At 36.6% G+C, this 18272-nt stretch overlaps 1 protein-coding gene across 2 annotated transcripts in view; it reads left to right on the top strand.

Annotated features, from left to right (window-relative positions):
• Nucleotides 1–18272, top strand: part of LOC129763284 (uncharacterized) — a 356409-nt gene that overhangs the window by 68199 nt on the left and 269938 nt on the right. The window contains exon 2 of one of the 2 annotated variants that reach the window (XM_055762185.1): nt 8078–8149. The exons of the other annotated variant lie outside the window; for it this stretch is intronic. The gene's annotated coding sequence lies outside the window, so the exon portion shown is untranslated. The remainder of the gene's footprint in view (nt 1–8077; nt 8150–18272) is intronic. 2 annotated transcript variants of the gene reach the window in all.

Below are 18272 nucleotides of genomic sequence, written 5' to 3'. Positions count from 1 at the left end.
CACAAACCAGGTATCGGTTTTACCCTGACTTAAGGTGTCGGTGTTACCCCGAATGGGCTCGAAATTTCAAAACAACGTTTTCCATCATCGATAATCAACAAAACGACCTACCGTCTCACAGAATAAACTGAACAATGATCTATGATAAATTGAGCTCATAGAAGTATCAAATTCCCCAAAATTTTCCGACTAAAACATTTGAATTCCACTAGCAAAATTTTACACGAACTCCTGTTTTCTGACCGGTCCTGTTCTGTTGTGTTGTGTTTTGACAGTAAAGCGAGTTCCGCAGCTGTAGGGTGAATCGGAACGTTAAAAATGACAAATGTGTACAGGGGACATCGGAAAATTTGCAAAAAAATGTCTTCTAATTGGAAAATTACGAGGTGTCGGGTTTACCTTGATTTCCCTTTACCGAAATTTCCAGAAGAGGAAAACGGACGTTTAGTGTCCAATGATGTTGGGCGTACAGTACGAAGAGCATCGAATACCATTGTCATGTATTTGCCTCTGATGCCCTCTGTACGAAAACATGTCTGAGGATTTTCAATTCAATCGTCAAGTTTTTCCTTGATGCTCAACAGATTCTGCATCTTCCAGTGGGTGTTTTCCCTCCTGTTATGCAGCTAATGAACCAATACCATAATCGTCAAATTGATTCAAATCACGAACGATTTAAAATGCCTGCTTGTTCAATGCAGTCCGTGAAGTTTGATAGAAGACGGTGAAATCATAGATAGATAGTAGATAGCTGTTCTAGCATAAATTGCAATCCGACGTCAATTTCATAAAGGGTGCAGTTCTTACGACATAGCAGTTCAACAGCGACCAGAACTGGTTCGAGGGCATCGAGTATCGAGATCGAGCAGCTATTTTTGAACAGATGGTCGGAGGTCGTAGAATCGGCGCAACACTGCCAGTTGTATTTTGTTATCTTACTTAGATTCTAGAGTAATATTTCAAAACGGCATAAAGGCGAATATTTTTTATGGTGTAAAAATTCAAATTACCGAAATTACCGGTTATCGATTGTAAAATTATCGGTAATCCGGTTATGGAAAAAGACCCGGTATTACCTATAAAACCGGTAAAGGTTAACAATTCCTAGTTATGACAGTGAGGGTGCCAATGAATTTATGGGAAAAATCGTCCCTAAAATTTCAAAAAGTTATCCTCATACAAAATATTTGCCATCTCGAAAAAATACCCTATGCTAAATATCAGCTCAATCGGGCTTAAGAAAGAGTGGCGCAAAGCGGTAAAAGTTTTAGTTTTTTGAAAATCGAAAAATCAGGAAATCGGAAATCGGGGTTTTCGAAAAAAATTTGTTGACGCCAAATGTCTTAAAATTACGTGAAACGTCGAGATCTAGTGTCATCTCGAAATATTTTTTTTTTGTCAAAAATCGACACCCTGGGACTTACGAGGGTCGTTTAAAAAATAAGTTTCAGTGTCTCAGAAATCGCGGAAAAATAAAGTTAGGACAAAAAACAATCGTAATCTACGTTTTATTTCAAGGCATTTTTCATAGCGTGGCACGAGTTTTCCTATTCCGAGCGCGAAGTGCGTAGCGTCCAACTTTTTGAAGTACGATGTAACTGCGTCACGAATTTCTTTAGTGTTATCGAATAGTTGACCGCCGAACGTCTGTTTGATGAAAAATAGAAGATAAAACGTAGATTACGAAAACCACCTTGTTTTTTGTCCTAACTTTATTTTTTCCGCGATTTCTGAGGCACTGAAACTTATTTTTTGAACGACCCTCGTAGTTTTTTTTTCGGAATGCGAGACGAAACGTATGGTTTTAAGAGCCAATATAAATAATAATCTCGATTCTTCATTCGGAACACTTGTTGCGAAATGTTGATTTGCACGATAATACGAGGGTCACTATTTATATTTCGGGAATTGGCAACACTGATGTCATGTGAGTCGATCTGACGGTTCCATCATAAAGTTTGACATTTTTGACGATATACGTACTCAGAACATTTTGTCATACGGACGCTATTTGTTTATTTTATATTTAGTTGAAAGTTTGGTCTCGGCAAAAAAATGGAACTGAATCGTGAACATTTTCGTGCGATGATTTTTTACTTTTTTTACTTTTGGCAATGAAGCTCCAGAAAAAACCACTGTGTATCGCTGGTATAGTGAATTCAATTGTGGTCGTAGTTCGCTGTCCGACGAGTTTCGTGAAGGTCGTCCAAAATCGACTGTAGTGCCAGAAAACATCGATGCTGTGCACGAAATGATTAAGCAAGATCGTCATGTTACCTATTGTGAGATTGAGGCATCCCTAAGCATTAGTTCCACCAGCATATATGCGATTCTACAAGAACACTTAGTTGTGCGAAAATTATGTTCACGTTGGATTCCACATAATTTGACAATCGCTCAAAAAAAAAAAGGCTCGTGTCGATTGGAATAAATGCTTTGAAAATTGGTTTAAGCGCATGCAAAAGTGTATCGATCATCGTGGCGAGTACTTTGAAAAACAATAAAAATATATTCGCAGCTTAACTATTTGTTTTTGTTCCGATTCCCGAAATATAAATAGTGACCCTCGTATACCTTATGTAAAATATTGGCTCATTCGAGCTTCATTTATTAGTGTTGCAGACGTTAAAATTTGAGTTTTTTGAAAAACGAAAAATCACCGGAAATTGGGGTTTTCAAAAAAACAATTTCTGATGCCAAATGTCTTCAAATTGCTTGACACTTGGAGATTTACATTTATCTCAAAAAAATGTTTTTGTCAAAAATCGACTTTTCCGACGGAAAACGAAAGTGCCAATAATTTTTTTTTTGACAATTTTTTTTTTCGAGAAAACAGGAATCTCGACGGGTAATGCAATTTTTAGACATTTGACACCAACACTTTTTCTTTGAAAACTCCGATTTTCGGTGAACTTTCGTTTTTAAAAAAAAACTCAAATTTTTACGTATGTGACATTAATAAATGAAGTTCGAATGAGCTAATATTTTGCAAATAGTATATTTTCGTGCAAACCAACATTTCGCCGCAAGTTCCGAATGAAAAATCGAGATAACTATTTTTATTGTTACCCAAAACCATACGATTCGTTTCGCATTCCGATAAAAATTGAGGGGTTCTATCCGAGACACGACCGCTTAGGACTATGCCTTTTTTTAATTTGTTAGTTTATCTTTTCGGATATCATTTGCGAATACGTCGAAATTTCATAAATAACTCTTTAGTAAAAAGTTCCGGGGACCCTAAAATGGTTCAATGGCTTGCGTGATTTTGTAGAATCATTTCGAGAAGCAACGATTCTTTCTTGCCTTTGCGAGAACAAAACACTAATTGGTTATATGTCGCAATTTGTTTCTTTGTATCAATGCACGCTTTGCACTGAGTATTTAACGAGAGGCATCTTTCGTGCATCGCCATTCAACAAGCATCAAACACGCGTCTAACAGATGCACACAGTTACAGCGATAAAAATGGAACATCGCGAGAATGACCGTTTATGAAAAATCGTTTCTCGAATATCAGTCAAAACCGCCAACAAAGCTAGGAGCTTGTTACATCAGAACAGAGCCGATGCCCACGAGAGCAAATACGAATGGTAACTAAAAGTATCGAAGGTGTGCTATTCAAATGTACAGAAAATGAACAAGTTCCAAGTTTCGTGCAACGAAAACAAACAATACACTCAAAGCCACACATTAATGGCTAGAAGCGACCTATAACCATTTGCACTCGTCTCTTTTTTCGCCGGATTTGCCATGACTCTGATGGTTGTGTTAATTGCAATGCCAGATGCACTTCAAGTGAAATATTCGTTAGCGTTTACAACTCGAGGGGAAACATAAAACACAAAACGAGCAGAATAAGCGACCTTCGTTGTTTTAAGGCATAGAAAGATTCTGAGAATTTTCCTTACTTACTATGCAAGGGTGGAGTTTACTTCGCAAATATACTCTTTTCGCAAACCCCCTTCGTTGTTTCTATTCTAGCGGCTGCATAAGTTGTCCGTTATTTACAGTTTTGTTCGGGAAAGCACACAAATGGATAGAACAAATGTATGAGGAATGCTCACAATTTTCATCAATTTAAACCATATACATACTATGGGATTGTAATATATAGCATATCAAACAAATCTCAGAAAATTTCCGATTCTATTGGTAAGCAAATCGTTAGAATCCGTTCGCAGCAAGAATAGTTACTAACGTTAACTTCATTTCATAAAAACGTGACTTGTTTTCAGATTTGGCAGACGTAGACCTACGTCAAAAAACCAAGTCCCAGAGTGTCGATTTTTGAAAAAAAAAAATTTTCGATATGATATTATATATCGACGTTTCATGCAATTTTAAGACATTTGGCATCAAAAAAAAATTGTCGAAAACCCCGATTTCCTGTACTTGGGTGCAGGGTTGCCAACTATAATTTCCAAAAATCAGGAAGAATGAAATTAAAAATCATGAAGAAATCAGGATAGCTCATATTGGGTTGTCCGGAAAGTTCATGCTGATTTTTGAAAAAAAGGATCATTTTTATAGAAGAACGTACATTTATTCAATTTTATTCTACATTCTACATTCTTTTTTCCATCTTTTGCCATCTTTAACGAAGTTTGAAAATTTTATCCTCTCATAACTCGTCGTAAATTGTTCTCAAGGCATTTTTTATGCTGGCCATAGAGTTGAATTTTTCGCTAATGAGAGAATTTTTTAGGGATCTTTTGATCGTTTATAATTTTTTTCCAAAAATATACAGCATGCCTACAGTGAATTGCAGAAAAATCATTACTTTGAATTCGTCCTCCATACTTTGGAATAAATCTTTACTCACCAAATGAGGAAATCATATCAGCAGTGGCTGAATTGTTGAATATTTTTGAAATTTCGATGTTATTTGATTCGATTTTAGATATATTTACTATAGTTTCACCACTAAAATTTATTTCAGTTTGGATATGACGAGCAAATGTTATATAAAATCTTATCATATTGAGATTGAATTCAAAAAGTTTCTCCTGAGTGATATTACACTCTGAAATGTATTCATCAATCACTCTGCGGCTGCTCGTACATACAGCCAAAATAACTCAGCATTTTCAATATGGGAGAACTTATTCAGTCGGTTTGCAACGATCATATAGCTAAAAAAGTAAGGTACATTTTGGTATCAAGATAATTTCATTTCATGTAGACATTGTGCAGACCGGACAGCTATGATGACAGTTCTCATTTCTATCCAGGAAATCTTTCACAGGGATCCCAATACATTCATTACGAATAATTTGACTTTTACAAAAATCTGGAAAAATCAGGATCATTTCTGAAAAATCAGGCAAGATTGAGTGTTTGTCAGGATATCAGGACACGTGCCAAAAAGTCTGTGAAATCCTGAAAAATCAGGAAGGTTGGCATCTCTGCTTGGGTGATTTTTTGATTTTCAAAAAACTCAAACTTTGACCGCTTTGTGCCACTCTCCCTTAAGTCCGATTGAGATAATATTTGGCATAGGGTGTTTTTTCGAGGTGGTGAAAATTTTGTTAGTACCATTTTATTGGCACCCTAGTTGAGCCTCTTAAGAACATTGGTTCGCACGCAATCAAGTATCTACTGTTGGAAAATACGATGATGGAAATGACAACATACAGAAAAGTAGTGATGTGGTTCAGAAGAATCCATCCAAGGGTACAATCCAAGACATCATACCCACTTCATCTGAACGATGGAAAATGATTCTATTGTAGATGTCGCCGAACTCCAGAATTAGAACATTACCATCGAAAAACTTGGTGTCCTTGGCGTTGCCACTGTGCAATGCCCATTCACCTACAGGAAGGTGAATCACAGGTCGTTACCAAAGTTGACAACATTCTCTTCGCATTAACCCAGTGAACCGTCGTCATCCCAGCTCCCAGCTGCCGGTTGCGATAGTGTGGGGCCACTGTGAAGCGCAAATGACGCAGTGACAAATGAGTCCAGCAGTGCCTCTCAGAAGCATCTGCAGCATCATCATCATCGCCGTCGCGTGTAGGCTCTTCCACCCAAGTGTAATCCGAATCTGCCGGTGGTGGTAGTGTTCAGCACTTTATAACAAAATTCATCATTTTACGAGGCCGTGAGCCATCTTTGGACGTGCCATCAGAGGCAGAATCCTGACTCAATCTGCTGCACCTCCTGCTGACGAAGAAGAAGCTCTCCGAGAGAGGGATATGTCTATTAATATCTATTTAATATATATGATGACATTGACAAATATGTTGTGCCAGATTCTTCACCGGGTGTGTTTTTTTTTGCTCCTCGTCGTACATTTCACTTAAATCAATGGCCGGAAGGAAAGTTTTTGCATCAGAGACGCACACATCCATAGACATCCTTTTGGCGTGTCTCTGCTAGCTATGGAATACCAACTTTCGGTTGGTATGGGTAAATGTGCCTTGGAAAATCACTGGCTATCATGTTGTGTGAATGACGGAAGGAGACTTACATCCGGAAGCTGGGAGACACAATATGGCCAAGTTTCCCCCCCCCCAGAGCTAGGATGTGAGATGTAGAAAAGCACAAACAGCAAAGTTGGGTGATTTATTTTGATTGATGATGTTATGACCTACGTGTCTCCATGCACGGATCGGATACGACATTTTTTTTGTTGAGCTGATGATGCTTCTTAGAATGGATCATGGAATCATAAATGTTTATTTTTCTACCCAGTATCAGCCATTCGAAACTTGATACAACGTCAATAGGATGAAGAATTAATTACTGGGCTTAGACATACTACACCACGAGAAAAGTTTACCAAATAATCCATTAATAAGTCATTAAAACTCTCGTCTACGGTATAGTATTTCATTTTGCCAATCTCTGAGTGCCAGCGGCAATCAAACTTCTATGATTTACGCTTCATTCGCCCGAACGCCGAAATCATCCAGGTTGCATGTTCAACGTTAATTTAATTATTAATGCTCATCCTTGAGTATCCATTTACCGGCTCAGGTAGTGCTTATCCAGCACGAGTCGGCCAAATGCCGCCGTTGTACCTCCACTCTACAGGTTCCATTAGGTCGGGGGGAAAACTTCTACCGTCTCATATTCAGAAGGCAGAAGGAGTGCTCCACGAGACGTACCTCGGGCAACACTTAATGGCTTTCCTTTTTATTAATCACATTGTTTTCCCTTGAAGGCCAAAGTCTACCAACTTTCCGTACAATAAATAAGCAGGAAGACTTAGGCGTGAAGGCCGGTCTAGCACATGTTCGGCCAGGAACTTTGTTTCTTCTGACCGAGTAGGTTTCACACGTGTCAGTGCGACGGTGGTAAAGACAAAAAGAAGAAAAACGAGGTTCAAACTTTAGTTGGTTTCGGACTAGGATTTAGAGATTTCTTTCGTTACCTTTCGAAACCTTCCAAACTCCAATGATGGACTGGTAGGCCATATTCTAAGAAGGCTGATTAACCAACTCTACGTCATTTTATCAGACTGAAATCCCGATTTCTTTGACAGTGCCTATTGAATCATTGAGTTGTCATGTTGAAAATTAATTTGTTAGACCAATTCGCCCATTCCGGTCGTTTTCATGGGTGAGGAACTGCCGATGAACATCACATCGTTTTTCAAACAGAACGAATTTATTTACGTTGTTCAATGACTGATGGCGCTACGTCCCCTTCACTGAACTTTCGCCCACACATGCGCAAGTAACTACAATTCGCTTAAGGGGGGACCCCTGTTTGGAAGGACGAAAAATAATGAAAGGGCATGACCAGGTAAGGGAGTAAAAAGCGCCCCCAAACCAAATCACCAGCTGTTTGGAAAATATTCTATAGGGTACTAAATAGAAAATTTTGGCAGTAATTCGATATATTTGAGTCCTTATATGGTTTATGGTGAAAAATGCACCTTTTCTTTTTTTTTTCACTCCATTCTTAATAGCTTTGAGACAAAAATATGGAAAAAAAATACTGAAACTACATCTTACTAAGGTGTATCGATCAATATTTTCAAACAATTTTTCATCAAAAAATCATATACTAAAAAAAATAAATTTGTTCTAGTTTGTATTCAAATTTTTTCTTACGTCTATTTTAGGTACCGTTCCGAATCATATTTCGGACGCTTAAGGCATATGATGCAGAAAACAGATCAAAACTTTATGCACAGGTATTATTTGGTAGATATTGTTAATCAATTAGTTCAATATGCTTTTAAGCTTCCTACTTTAGTACCTATTTGATTGAAAACTTAAGAAAATCATCGAATAAAAAGCTTTTGATATGAAGCGAATAAGAATCAAACTTCGGACACTAAATCAAATTTCGGACAGATTGAATTCAAATTTCGGACACATTATTTTGTAATTTTTTGGACGAAAATTACATAACACTTGATTATAATTTATAGTCAACTGGGAAACACTTACCAAGCAATCACAGTAAACTGTTAACGATGATGAGAACTGATGAAACACGGGAAAAATCTAAATATTTATGAACGGGTAAATTCTACGTGCTCACGCTAAACAAACGTCAAACACAAACGGTAATGAGTAGTGCTATTGAATTTTTTCCTGCTATTTAATAATTCAAATGTAATTCTCAAATGAAGTGATAGTGAAACCAAGGAATTACTCTGAAGAAGCAATTGTGATGTTAATTTTATAGTTATATCATCAGTGCATGAAGCATTTCAAGATATTAGAACAAAGTGTCCGAAATATGATTCAGAACGGTATATGTGTTTTTTTTTTCAGAATTTTTGAGTGTTTTCCGCGGTACAAAAAAAATATTTTCAGGCATTTCGAAATTTTGAAAAAAAAATATTACTTTGAGATCACTTATTCTCTAATTTTTATTTAATGCGTTCGTATGTGTTGTGTTTTTTACATGTAGCGAAATTTTTTCTTCAATTTTTAAGAGGATTGCGCGAAAAAAAATTGTTTGTTCTTTGGGCATTTTTAATTTATTTTGAATTTAGAGACCCAGTACTGCTGTACATATATTTAATTTTTTTTTCATATTTTTTCATGTGTTGGTATACTTACAGCATTGCGCGGTACAAAGATTTCTTTTCTCGTATCTTAAAATATATGAGATTATCTTTACATTAGATTTGGCTGGTTTACTAAATTCATAGGAGTCAGCAATACGATAGAGCTCTGTGAGAAAAAATTAAGTCCTTGTGGAATGATCATTCGGATTAATGAAAAGAACACTTAAAACAATCCAAATTAGTATTATTTTTTTTATTTCAATCTTACAATTTAAAAACCACGAATTTTTTGATTAAAAAATAGTTTGAAGATATTCTTCGATACACCTTAGTAAGATGTACTTTCAGTATTTTTTTTCCATATTTTTGTCTCAAAGCTATTGAGAATGGCGTGAAAAAAAACGAAAAGGTGCATTTTTCACCATATATCCTATGGTGTACCATATAAGGACTCAAATATGTGGTACTACTGCCAAAATGTTTTATTTAGTACCCTATACAATATTTTCCATACAGCTGGTGATTTGGTTTGGGGGACTTTTTACTCCCTTACCCAGCCAGACCCTTTGGAAAAATAATATTTTTTTGTACCGCCCAACACTGGAAAAAGTCACACATATCTAGAAAAGCCGTAGGAACACATTCTGAATTAGAGTAGTACTGAGTCTCTGTATACGAATTTTTTTTTCTAAATTTCAATATTTGTTTTAGTACTTCAATTTTCGATGAATTTTTTTTGATAATTTTTCTTCGTGTACCGTAGTGAGATGCACATTCAGTTTTTTTTTTAATTTTTATCTCGAAGCTTTTGATAATGACATGAAATAAACGAAAAAGTACGTTTTTCACTATAGATCCTATGTTAAACCACATAGGGGTTCAATAAAACCACCAAAATTTCTTATTTAATATCTTATACAATATTTTCCATATAGCTAGTGATTTGTTTTGGGTGTACTTTTTACTCTCTTACCTGGCCAGACCCTTTCGTGATTTTTTTCGGATGTTAAGAAAAAAGTGAAGTGTTCAGGTGTTTTGATTATGGTTTAAGGTATATTTGAAGACCACTTTTTAATTTTTTGAGTGCACGAATAATGATTATTACGTGGTTGACAGCTGGATGCGTAGATGTCTGAAAATCGGTAACTTGGTGGTGGTATCGGTTCTTAAGCAATGGGGTGTCGCAGAACGAATTCCAATGGATATCCTGAAACTTTAGAACAATACCTAAAGCGTTACATAAGGGTTTTTTTAAAATTTGAAAAAAATCGGGATCACCCCTTAAAGACAGGCGCATCATCGGTAAGATGGAAACCATATTGAATGAGCACAATTAATTTGTGATATTATTCGAACTACACATGCTCGAATTTCAAGGTGTCAAGACATTGTTGGAATCGTGATAGGCGACTGAACAACGACCCGAGAAATTGTGATTCGAAGAAGAAACAATAATCTGGAGTTAATCGTCGATACACACCTTTTATACGACGGTGTCCATCTTCTTCTTCAATTATACTAACGTTCCCAACGTTTGCGTCATTTTTATTAGTTAGATAGTGTGATAGCCATGATAAAAACGAAGGAGCAAGAGCCCACCACTCACTGACAAATTTCGGGAAGGCCTCTAACATTATTATGGAAATCGATTCCGTGGATAACCGAGGATAATCGAGGTTCTGCTGTACTTAGTAGCAGTTTCTATGCCAAGCAAAACGCCTTCATATCTTGAGTGACAAGCTCTACAATATGTACAATGACAGTGCAGTTCTGAAAAAATTCTTTGACTAAAAATTTCCTGACGGCTCTGAAAAAAGCAACACGAATGATGCTTAAACATTTACAACGAGATTTCGCTACAACTGCTTCGTTCAGTATAATTACTCATTTTAAAATAATATTTTTGAATATTAATTAGTTTTTTTTTATCCCATTTATTTATTTAAGGCTCATTTACGTTTTAGCTGTAACAGAGCCGAATTTTAATCGTGTACATGTCACATGGTTATCATATCTATAATTAGCACATTACACAGTTGCCGTTCGCCAGTATTCCTTCTATACCATTACATATGGTACATTCACACAGTAGCCATTTAGGCGTAAGAGTATTCTTTTTTCTGTTCTTCCATTATCCAGTTAGACCGGACAGCGGAGACAGTTGATTGATCATTGTTGAGTTATTTATAGAACAGCAGCCCGATGTGTCTTGCAGAGCAGAGCAGTTGTATGGATGAATCGATCTTATTTCGACCGTGAATCGATCTCCATCGCTGATGATTGTTGCGTGGACGTAGCTATTCTGTAACAACACAAAGATGGTCAATGAGGGTCCTGAGTTTTGAACTCACGATCGATCGCTTACTAAGCGAACGCGCAACCAATGTGGCTACCGAGACCCCCCAATATTAATTAGTTAGAGGTTATTATTTGGAGGAGACGAATGAAACAAGAGAGAGCGCTTGATGAATTTTTATGTGTGTCATATGATGACTCGACGCGATCAGAACAACGTCATTGTACGATGTCGTGAGCTTTGTTTACAATTCATGGACGCAAAGGTAGAGAGCGACCAGGGTGTTGCCAGGCCAAAACGCAATATACTGTCATGACATTACAGCACGTGTGTTCAAACAAAAAATTATATCTTTGATGAGCATGATTAAAGCATTACACGTATTCGATCCCACATGTTGCTGGATGTAATCAGTTTAATGACAAAAGCGAAGATTACTTTATACACACATTTTAAGTTTGATTATTTGACAAAATATGTCCTGAAAAAATCGATAGTGTAATGGGAAATTCCAGATCAGCCTACTGAACCGCTACACACCCATATTCTGAAGTCCGATCGAGTCAGCATTACCCGAACGGATCGTAATTTTGCATTCTGTAATCAGTTCGACTCAACAACAAACAAAAAATATAAAAGAAAATTAGTTCTCTAGTATTTAATATGTGTTCGATGTAACAGAGTAGCGCATTCTCTGCACGTGGGGAAAACTCTTCAATGAAAATTGTGTCTGATAATGAATTTGTATTATGAGGAAATTGTTGACACCATAATAGAACACAAGAGTTCCACCAATACCTACTTTGTCATGGGATCAGTTTGGTCAGATATTTGGTTGAGTCTAAAGCTCGAGGAAAAATCAAGCACTTATGATTGCGCAAAACAAGTGATCTTCGATGCTTTGAGTATTGAAAGAGACTGATAGTTTGCTTCAGCTCAGATCCACTATTTATACCCTAACGCGAACTGAAGCGAGCATTCGTTTCATTCAACTGTTTTGTTAGCATTACTGGCCTCGAAGAGACGATTGCTCGGTGAAGTTCTGCTGCAATTGTATTGCGTAAAAGCCATCCTTGGTGGTAGTTTTGCGACTGGAACACGAAACAAAATCACACATAGCATACCAGCAGAAGATTCATTTTCCTTCAGAGCCGGCGATGATGGTCCAGCTTGATTTTCTCCTGCATAATATGGCGAAAAACATTATGATTCGCTCGCGTCTACAGCTCGAGGAGAAACGGAGATAACACAAAATAAGCAGAACGAGAAAGACAATTCATTTTCGCTCAACGCTCGCCGGCAACTATGTTGCTTCGATGACCTAGGTGGTGAAATTTTACCTCAGAGGAGATGCAATATTTATACAGTTCAGTTCAGTTTTTTGTTGTCTTTAAACTTTTTTGGTTCATTCGCCTCTAAATATTTATACGCTGACGATAGCCTTCTTACTGTGCAAGGTTGGAGTATACGTCGCAAAAATTCTTTTTTCGTTATCCCCATGGTTGTTTCTCATTTCGCGGCTGCGTAAGTTGGCCGTTATTGACAACACGGTAAGGTAAGCCCACAAATGGACAGAACAAATGGATGAGAAAATGGGAATGCTTCTATTTTTCATCAATTTAAACACTTTACGCGCCAAGGGATTGTAATATGGAGCATACCAGACAATTCTTAGAGAATTTCCGATTCGATTGGTATGCAAATCGTCAAAATCCGTTCGCAGCAAAAATAATTATTACTGTTAACTTTATTTCATAAAAACGTGACCTGTTTTCTGATTTGACACATTTAATCGAAGAATTTTCGATATCTTCTTCTCTCAGCTGCGTGTAGCAAGAATCTAACGTCACAAAATAATGAAATAATTCTGCGGAAGGATAATCATTCTTGAGATGGAAAGGTTTCCGCTTGCGTTCAAGTTTTATTAGAATGAAGTATCCTAATTGTGAAAAAAAGTAATTACAATTGCGGGCAAGAGATAATTTTCCATGAAGCTCTTCTAAAATTCAAAGAATGAGTGGGTTATATCTATGATAAAACCACAAGGTTGACGTGGTACAACCTTTTTGCTTAGTAATCATTTGTTTGTATTGATTAAATTATTGATTGAATGAAACAATTTTCGAATTCAATTGAATTCAACATATTCGCTGTGTAAGTAAAGAATTTGAACAAACATCATGTAATGTATGGCACCTTGGTTTTTATGGCTGTGTTAGAGAACATACTTCGATGGGAACAAAATTTTAGCTCGCGACAAATTCTTTTTTTAATGGGGAAATTAAAGCGAGAAATATTTTTAGCAAATGCGTCTGTTAGTTTCTGTATACTATTCGAGTAGCTGACTGGTATGCCTGGTATGTGAACTTGCTGTCTTTCGGGCTGTTCATACAATCAATGTCTGCCACAACCAAAACCCGTGAATCTTCCCACATTCCATCTTCTATCACGAACCAATACACAGGCCCTATATGCGAATTCGCAGCAAAAATACTAACGTAAACTTTATTTCCTAAAAACTCAACGTGTTTTCGGATTTGGCACCCTTAATAAAAGACGTAGTCCTACATCAAAAGCGCAATTTATATTATGAACTATTCTTTGGTCAATGTTAAGGAGGCAGAGTCGCCATCCAACTAGGATAAGGAACCCAGGCGGCCTCAAACCGCCGAGGAGACATGGTCCGAGTCGGCCGCCGACCCGCCGTCGGAAGCGGCGGCCTCTCACAAGCGAACCTGTGTTCCACTGATTGCCCGGTAATTTTGAAGCGGAGGAGACGATCCTTCAGCGGGCATCGGTATTTTTGTTCTGAAATAAATCATTCGTTGGGTTCATTTTCTTTGTGATTTTTTTCCGGGAATCTTCCAAAAGATGGGTAATGGTACACTCAGGTTTTTTACGCGTTTTTTTTACGAGTTTTGTTTACGTGGGTTTTCCATTCAACGCGGTTTTTACACATGGCGGACATAAGTGCCGCACCCTATCACAATTCTCTCGTGGATTTCAGGTGACCTGTCTTTTTACGCGAATTTACGAATTAACGAGGTTTTTACGCGAATTTTCCAATTAACGCTTTTCTTGGCGAGATAAGCATCCCCCGCGTGAAAGAAACTAGGTGGATGGCATGGTTAGTACTTTCAGTAACATGCTTCGGACACTTCTAAACGTTAAGAACCAATCTTATAAAATTATAGAGGGTGGTGTCTAGCACACGATTGCTTAGAACTACGTAGAACTACGAAGTTATTTTGATCTATTCGTTTGCTCTCTGGACATTATTCAAGAATGTAACCACATATGGGCATTGATTTTTTAGTAGATTTTTTATGCAGTGAATTACTCACGGGTACGACAAATATTAGCCCAACATGGTTCAATATATACTACAATCAAGATATTTTGTGTCGTACAAAAAATTAGCACACAAATCAAATAGCTTGCAGAATCACGATGTTTTGTTCAGAAACAGAGACAACAAATTCATCCAGTATTTTTTTCGCCTGAGACATCAATAGTGGAAATAATAAAAAACAAGAAGTGGGTCATATCTGTGATATAACCGCAAGATAGATGTAGGACTACCGTTGGCTCGGCAATCATTTATTTGAAATTGGATCTCAATCAATTCTTAATGCTTGAATGAATGAATATTTTGAAACATTGCTGAAAGTTTTTCTTGTTAGTGTGTGGATGGATGAATTATCAACAATTGTTGAAAATGAAATTATCTTCATGAGTTATATTCATAATTCTCAATGGCTCAATTCCTTCTATGATAGATTGAGCAATAGAAGTAGTTGTGATAGTCAGCAAACGAACATTATTTCACCGAGAAAGCTACAGACAATAAGACAATGGGAAGAAATCACAATACAATAGTTATCCATTAAAAATAAAGGAACTTCATGATTTCTTGTGTATTTTACCTCAGAATATCACGACATCGTAAATATTTTCAACTTGTTTTTTGTTTATTTCCCATAAACTTTATATTCAATGTAACCAATGGCAATTTTTTTTTGTTTACCAATCCACATATACTTCATGTACCATTCCACCCTGTTATGTGTCACATTGATATCCATTAATCATTTTCAGTTAGATAGTTGAACTTCCTGTCAGAAGCTTATTTTCTTTTTTTGTTCGTTACAAACGTTATAACAAACGACCCTTTTCAGGGCTACTATTTGGAGATTCAATAGAGTTAAACTAACGAATTTCTGGACAATGAAATGAATTAAGGTACCTTAATTCATTTCATTGAAATTCGGGGCAAATTGAAATTCGGGGTAAGTTAAAACGGAAATCATAACTTTTACAAGGAATGATGGATTGACGCAGTAAAAATATTCATAATACACATTATCTTTCAACCCACCTTATGACGGCCGTTATTAGAATATTGGAATGCTACAACGCAATCCGCGCTTTTGTTTACTTTTCCTTGTTCCGTGAAATAAAAACAAACACAAACTCAATCAGTCCGAAAACACTGATTTTTTCAAAAATATCGCCAGAATCCTACGTCAGGTAATCATATAGGGATAATCATATGTAATAGTTTTGAAAACTGAACAAAATAATCTTTTTCCGTATAGCTCTGAGCATCTAAACTCAGTGAAAATCGATTATTTTTTAAACATTGCTGCAGATGCTGGACGTTATTTGTCGGTGAATGCTATATGAATGAATGATGAAGAATTTAAAAAATAACAATCATTAATATTTCGTTCATCAGTATGTTCTACATGATTTGTCTGTACACATACATGATACAAGTAAAATTAGCTAATTTTGAAACTAGGGGTCGTTTCAATATTACGTTAGGCACTTTTTTTTACTATTTTAGACTTCCTCTTCTCTTGTAACATGTAACAAATGGTCATTTGCAACAGTTTTGATTTAGTTGGATTAATTACTAAACAAGTTTCCACAAGCCATCCCCTCCTCCCTTTTTGAGTGTGTTACGTAATATTTGAATATTCGAATGATCCCATAGACCTCAATAGTGGCCGTTTCGAGTGGCTCTACTCCGACATGAAAGCGTCCAAAATAGTATTCTTAATGTTATTGTTTCGTATATTAAGTCCTATTATGTAGTGCCCATTTCGTGTGTATCAGACTCCTCCCTACATCTCACGTGTACCAAAACTCTTTTTTCCAAATGTTTATATGTAATTCCTCCAATTTAGGGTTTCATAAATCAGTTGTATATAGTTCAAGCAGCAAAATCGCACATTAGACTCATGATAGTTTAGCATTTCAACTTACTTCGCTCTAAGCACAAGTTGAAACAATGCATATGAAAACTAAACATTTTCAAAATTGATATTTTTCGAAACATCCATTGTGAATCCATTTTTTTTTATCGAAAGTCATCTGTTATACCTTGTATATGCCGCAAACAGGTTTTAATTTAGTGATTTAGTGATTTTTTGAGGTAACTTTCAAGTTGAACTTCGAAAAAATCGTTTCAACTTACCCCGGTGTAGATTACATTGAATAAAACAACTGTTCTGAACAATCACAGTCCTACGTCAAACTTCCGTCCGTGCCCCTATGCTCAGACCGTTCTACTTTTTTGTGACAAAATTGAACTCGGAGTAAAACTGAACATATTTATCTGAAAAAAACTGATTCACTTTCATGGATTGATTGCGAAATGTACGTGAATTCGGCCCATCAAAAATTGCGAATAAATATATGATCTTGCTGCCGATAGATTTACATGAAGTTGCATGAACGATTCAAGTTTATCAATCGCTATTGATGATTTTCTCTATGATATGGAAGTGCGATGTAGAGCAATCGAGAGTTGCGGAACAACAACATTCTATTGCTAATTTTAGAAGCGTAGAATCATCTTCGAATTTTAACAAAAGCATATCGGATTTGCAGAAAATTGAAACACTGAGTAAATGTACGACTAAAGCACAGGTAATTTATTCTTTTCGATGGTATTTGTCGGTGTTGCACTTTAAGGGAAATTAATACTTTTCGTTTTTGTCTGCCACTCTACTTGGGGTCCTCCTTGAAAATTGGTTGAAAATTGGAATCAACCGTTTTACGCATCCATTGATGTTTTGATGAGGAATGCTGGCAACAAGACATACGATGCTAGGTTTTGAGTTAGTGGTATCATACTGCAGTGGAGACAACGTTGGTATTTGGCTGTGAATATTATATATCAGCAATTTCATGCCAAACCGATACAGGGAAACTTTGATATAACGTATCCTCGTTACCTCGATATAACGTACACATTTTCAACGTCCAAAGGAATAATTTTTAAAATATGGTTTTTCTGAAATAACAATAAATTATATGTATTTTGATACTAAAGCCTGATTTGTACTTTTCACCAATCCCGAAGTACAGGATTGGTACGGTACGTAGGGAAACATCATGAGGAAGGTTGGCTTCGTCTTCTAATTGAATTTATTCATTAACCTTACGCAAACAGCAACACAATAAAGTAAAATAAGCTACGGTTTTTGAGTTTTTTATTATGCTTCGATATAACGTACAATTCGATACAACGTACAATTTTGAAAGTAAAATGTACGTTATATCGAAGTTACCCTGTATAGTAGTAGCTGTCCCCAAGAATGGATAAATACACTTATCTCACAGGACAACAACACAAATTTCGCCTAGTATTAGACCACAGTAACTCAATATGTTTCCCAATTCTCAACCATTCCACATTGGTCTCGGCTTAGTGTCAGTGACCCTTACCAACGACTCTTTCCAGGAGCCAAATTGAGACAATCTTATTCAGTCCTCGTTGGCGTCTTCCCCGTGAGACTAAACGGAAAAACGACAACCGAAGCCACTCCGCTCCTAATGTATTTCACTACGTTTTGTAAGTTCGCAGTAAAAGCAAGACATTTATCTTTCCTTCCCAACATAATTCATCGCATCGCTGCTCACCACGAGCATGGAGCCTAGACAATGTCTCCTCTATCAATTTCTTTGTGCCCCACTGTTACCGCTTTC

The sequence above is a fragment of the Toxorhynchites rutilus genome, chromosome 1 (assembly GCF_029784135.1).
Source record: "Toxorhynchites rutilus septentrionalis strain SRP chromosome 1, ASM2978413v1, whole genome shotgun sequence".
NCBI classification, from domain to species: domain Eukaryota; kingdom Metazoa; phylum Arthropoda; class Insecta; order Diptera; family Culicidae; genus Toxorhynchites; species Toxorhynchites rutilus.
Note: the sequence above shows the minus strand (reverse complement) of the source record. Positions and strands in the feature narration are given on the sequence as shown.